Here is a 6,115-nt window from a genome sequence, read left to right as displayed (position 1 = left end):
GCTCCGCTTCGCCCTGGCCTTCGGTGCTGCCGCCGCAGCCGCTGCCTCCTCTTCCTCAGCCGGGCTGGGCTCCACGAGTGCTTTGGTCTCTGCACCCCCTTTGGCTCCTTTCTTCTTCTTGATGTTGGTGGCCGACAGCCCCATCAGCAGCTTGGAGGTGCCCTTCAGGTTCTTCTTGGTGAGCGCCGCATCGCTCTTGCTCTCCTCCTCCTCCGGCTCCAGCTGCACCTTCTTCCCCCGGCCCGGCTTCTTCCCCACCACCCCCTTGAGCACCCCCTTCTTCTCCTTCCCCTTCCCCTTCTTGGGCTCCTCCACAACCTCCTCCTCCGCATCCTTCTCCTTCTCCTCCACCACCACCTCCGTCTCCTCACTCTCCTCCTCCTTCAGCAGCTCCGCATCCGACGTCTCCTCCGACTCGTTGGGCGCCTCCTTCTTGCCTTTCTTCCCATCTTTCCCTTTCCCCCCTTTCCCTTTGGCTTCCGCATCCTTTTTGGGCTCCCCCTTCTTCCCGACCATCCCGACGGTTGCGGATGCTCATGCTCCAACCCCGGCGGGGCGCTGGGAGGCGATGCCCAGCTCCGGCACGAGGCAGCTCCCGTCACCCGGAATTACCTGCACCCGGTGCCGATGAGGCCCATGCCCGTGCGTGGCTCCCTCGGCCGCCGGCAGCCCCCCTCTTGGCATGGTGCTGGAAGGGGGGGGGGGCAGCACCGGTGCAGCCCCCGGTGCGAGCTGCCTCCTGCCTCCCCACGAGCTGGGCTCTGGCTGTAACCCAAGCGCCGTGGCTCATGGTGGTGGCATCAATAATGTAAGGGCTGCGCTGCTCCGGCCACCAGAGCTTTCCAATGCAGCAGGGAAGGGCCCCCCACTGACGGGAGCATCCCCACAATGGGATACTGCAATGTCACCAGCCCCACAACAGACACCTCCCCACCCTGACACTCCTCGGTGCTCCCTGCTCTCTCCACCGGGGAATCCACCTCTTCCCCCACGCAGCACAAAGGAGGATGAAGCCCAAGGATGCTTTTGACCCCATAAAGCCAAAGCCCAGCGCTGAGAAAGAGGAGCCCAGAGCCCGGAGCACGCGTTAGCACCGGCACCATGAGCACGGCCAAAGGGAGCGATGCCGAGGGGAATCCCAACACCAGACATCCCACGCAGCCCCAGTGGGAAGCAGAGAGGGTTCCCCCCACACCGTGCCATGCATGTTACGTGTATGTGTACATGTATGCGCAGGGTGCCACCCGTGTGCACACATAACCAGTGTGTGTGGGGGGGAAGTGCGTGTGCCACACGTGTTTGCTCACAACACGCACCCAGGAGCAGGGGGACCACATCAAATGTTAATGCCCGGGCTGCAGGCTCATCAAAGATTAAGCAGCAGCAGCGATGGGAGCCTGGGGCAGCACCAGCACCGCTCCACGGCCTCACAGGGGTGTGCGGGGAGAGGCGGCAGCAGCAGCGTCCAGCTGTGCCACAGCTGGCGGGGCCAAGAACCAGCTGCTGGACCGAACCCATTGGTTTCCTCCAATGGGCTCTGCCCCACGGCACTGTCTCATCCCCAGCCACAATCTGGCCTCCTCCTGCATTAATTCATGGGCATTCATCCACGCAGGGGCTGCATTCCATACCGGAGCCCCCACAGCTCCACGGGCACAGCGTTCATCCACCATGGGCAGAACAGAGCTGGGGAAGGGGCATTTGTGGCCAGGCGCAGCGGGATGCGGTGTGGGATGGAGGGGGAATCCACAGCCACGAACACCAAACCATGGGGCATCCACACGTGGTGGCTGTTCCCAGAGTGTCTGGGCATGGCCCTGGCCAGCAGCAGAACAAGGGAGGCAGCCTGGGTGCAAATGGCAATGGGGAGCAGGGGAAGGATGCTCGGAGCATCCTCTGACCCCATCATCCCTGAACCGCTCCAGCCACGTGGCTGAGGTAGGGAAAACCACCTCATCCCAGGGACATGGCCCTGGCTGGGTGCAGGAAGGAGGTCAGCCTTTGCTGACCAGGATCCTGCTTTGCCCACCCCAGCTCAGCACAGCAGGACTGTACCTTTGGAGCACCGGCACACACTGCTCCAGGGGCAATGGGGCTCTGGGTCTGTGGTCACCATCCAGCCTGGGTCTGCTTCCAGCTGGAAGCCTGTGCCACCGCACCGTGCCATGCCAGCCCATCACTGCTCATCCACATGAGAGCCTCCCATGCGAGCTGCTCCACACGAGCATCTCCCATCCCATCCCACATTCCCTTTTTGCATCGCTGTGCATCCACTTCCGAACACCCATGTGCAGCCCTGGCACAGCTCTCTCTGCTCCAGCCGTGAGCCACAGGGATGCTGGGAGCACATGGACAGGCCGGATGCTTCCAGTAATGGGGAATGTGGCAGCAGCAGCACAGCCCTGCAAGCCTCCGTGGCACCATGGGGGTCTCTCCTTGCTGCCCTGAGCACCCATCACACACCTGAACTGGCTCATTCCCATCCCCTCCAATTCCTTGCTCCAAATTGAGGATGGGGACCCAGCACATCACATCCCTGCCCGCTGGATGCTGTCTGATGACAAATGCTGCCACAAGGGAGGTGCTACGGGGAGGAGAGAGGCTGGAGCAAATGCCGGGCATGAGGCATCCCTGGCATGCACTCAGGAATGCTGCCTGGCAGCTCCAGAGCCAGCTCACAGCCTTGTGCCATCACCTCAGCCCCAGATCCAAGCACAGGGTCCCACAAGGCTTGGCTATGGTGTGGGGCAGCTTTCCCAGGGCAAAGCAGCCCCGAGACACAAGGAATTTGGGGAAAAGGTGGTAGGAGACATGGAGCAAAGGGCAGCAGGATGCTGCTGGGAGAGGCAAAAGGCGGGATGAGGAGGGATAAGGGCAATGAGCACAGAGAGGAGGGGACACCGCACGCCCTGACCAGGGGATCCGAGCCCTACAGCGCTGCATTCACAGGAGGACCAACATCACACACAAAGGCAGAGCCACGGCAGGACCTGTGATGCCAAGGGATGCATCACCCCATAGGGGACCCGCAGGCACTCACCTGGGGCAGCCTAAGGCGCCCGCATGGCGCTGGTCGTGCTCTTGGCTTCGCTCCCCATCAGGGACCGCGGCTCCGCGGCAGCCGCAGGACCGCGCTTGCTGCAGGCGCTGACACCCAATGCATATTTGATGAGCGCTATTGTTCACATCGCCGCTCATGAGCGGAGGGACCGGAGCCGATCTTTCCCTCTGCAAGGCCGGGAGCAGCAGCTCTGATCCTCCTGTGTTCCCATCCATCTCTTCCTGCTTACCAGCGACAGCCCCAAAACCCCTTCCCTCTGGGATGTAGACCTGCGCCACCTCTGTCATCGAGCCCAGATGCGAACAAATGGCCCCAGAGCAACGTGAGTTTAGGAGAAGGCATCACAGGGATACAGGGATGGACACACACACACACATACCCTTCACATCCTTCTCCATAGTAGGGCTGGAGAAGGGATCTAGACACCATCATCCCAACAGTACCATCGGGATGAGCAGGACATCTCTGCCTGCTTCACAAAGCATCCCAGTGCCTCAAAGCTCTGACACCAGCTCCCTGCATCACACCAAACTAGAAACCATATACCCAGCAGCGAAAAGAGCCCTTTCTCCTTCTCCAAAAGCAGGGACAGCATCCTGCTGCAGGCTCCCTCCTCCTCCACACAGACACATCCCTGCTGGAATGCGGTGGGTATTTATTATGCTGATTCCTCAGAAAGCGAGGCCTTAACTGCAAATTACAATCAATAGCCCCAATCCCCACGGGGCAGCTCCATCACTGAGCAGGCTGCAACCAGAGGAATTCAAACCTATTTGCCAGCCATAAATCCTCCTCTCGGCAGCCTCCCGATGGCTGCTCGGGGTGACCCTTGTCAGCATCTGAAACAATTAAGCTGTCACAGCGGAGCGTGCCTCTTATCTACAGCCCTGAGCAGCACTTGAGGATGGCAGCAGTGATGGGGCTGAGGCGAGCCCGCCTGCACTAAGTGTCTCTCATTGAATTAAATGAATGGATTTGGAGGCAGAGGCTCTTTTTATTACCTTGCAAAGCGATTCCTGACTAAATTATGCTCTAAAAGGGAGCGTTCAGCCAATCCAAGCTGCTCGATTGCCTGGAACAGGCGCTCGAAACAGAGCACGCCTCGGGCTGGCGCTGATTCCGGGGTAGATGGAGGGTGGCTGATGGGCTGTGTCAGAGCTGATTCGCCCCGCTTCCCACCTGGAGTGATGCCCAGCGGTGATGCACGGCGTGCTCCAGCAACAGGGCAGGATCCATGCAGGGAGCAGGGTATGGCACTGAGGGAAGTGGAGTAAAGAGCAGGGAATGGTTAAGCGCAGATTGCTCTACGGGGCAGATTGCTCTATGGGGTGATGCTCGTAGAGCATCACCCAAGCTCATAAAGCAGGGAAAAGGCAGTTGCTGCTCTATGGGGGCAAACTTAAAACAGGGAGATTTAGGTTGGATATAAGGAATAAGTTCTTCCCTGTGAGGGTGCTGAGGCGCTGGCACAGGGTGCCCAGAGAAGCTGCAGCTGCCCCATCCCTGGCAGCCTTCAAGGCCAGGTTGGAGCAAGCTGCTCCAGTGGAAGGTGTCCCTGCCCGTGGCAGGGGTTGGAGCTGGGTGAGCTTTAAGGTCCCTTCCAACCCAAACCATTCTATTCTACTCAACCACCCCACATCCTCCCACCAGAGCCTTTCTCCAAACCCACTCAGCAAGGATGCTCCGAGCATCCCTCAAAGCTAGAGAAGGGTCCAGCCCATCCCATAAACCTCCAGAACAATCCTAATGCTGCAGATTCCCCCCCCCCTTGCCCTTTGGATCTTGCTTTCTGAGGATTCAGAAGCATCATCAGCCAAACCTGCACCCGACTGCAATGTTGGCAGCTTTTAACGTCAGTGCAGACCAATTAGGGAAGCCGTCTGGAAAAGTGAAGGCTGCAATTAAATGCGTCTTCAAATACAGCCATAAACTGGCTTGCAAGGAGCTACTCTCACTAAAAAAAGAAGTTATCTTCTTCTGCCTCCGCTATTTTTACTTCATCCCCATTCCAAATTTAATCACCTACCAGGAGTTCATCTGGAACGGGATAAAACACCCAATTTCCCAAAGGAAAAGTAATTAGACAGAGGGGTTTTAATGGTGGATTAGTCATTCTGACACCCAGACACATGGAGAGGCAGGCACTAACCAACCAAGGACACGTTCCAGCAGGTAATGCTGAGCATTTCAGCCTCACACAAGCACCAGGTATCTTCCCAACTCCACACACTGCCCGGCCTAAGGATGGAGCCCACTGCTGTGCCAGGGCTTAGATTGAAGAGCCAGAAACTCAGGGACACAATGGAACGAAAAGAAGTCTTTGTGTGGGTAACTCTGTGCAACCTCGATGGGAAATGTAAAGGGCAAGTGAATTGGAACAGCATCCCACCCGACTGACACGGAGAAGCTCCTGCTTTCCACAGCCAGCTCAGGGGGGATGCGGCTGATTTGGAGCTCATTCTCCACTTGCTGCCTTCGTGGCCTGGATTTGCTCTTGCATTCCAGCTGTGAACAAAGGCAGGAACAGGGAAAGGAGCTCACAGAGTTCAAAGTCACCTTCTTAAATAGGTATTACACACAATACCTAAGCTATCTCCATCACTCATCGAGTGCCCTCCAGCCTGCCTCACAATCCATTCCCTGCTACAACCTCCTGCAGCAGCATCCAGCACTCCTCAGGTGGCCAAAGGTAAAGCAGAGAGGTAGAAAGCACCCCAAAGCCATCTGCCCACTGCAGGCAGACACCCACAGTTCACATGAAATAGCAACTTTTATTTCCTCAAGTAAAATAATCCTTCCATTTCTGCTCAATCAGTGGGTGAGGGATGGGGAGGAGCTCACAGGAGAGGAAAGGAGCCCTGCTCAGACAAGTTTGCCATCAGACCTGTCCTCGCAGTTAAGGATCCACATCACCCCGAACCCCCTTTTTTCCCCCATGAAAGAAAATAAAAGCTATTGGCAACTCTTGATCCAGAAGGAAAGAGCTGTTCTCTATCAGGCACTCTCAATTGTTTAGCATCAGCATTGAAGGGAAAAAAGCAGGATTAGAAAAAG

This window comes from Pezoporus wallicus, unplaced genomic scaffold (genome assembly GCF_028554395.1).
Source record: "Pezoporus wallicus isolate ANWC-B61680 ecotype Strahan unplaced genomic scaffold, APGP_CSIRO_Pwel_v1 contig_13460, whole genome shotgun sequence".
Lineage (NCBI taxonomy): Eukaryota > Metazoa > Chordata > Aves > Psittaciformes > Psittacidae > Pezoporus > Pezoporus wallicus.
This window is presented reverse-complemented; position numbering follows the sequence as displayed.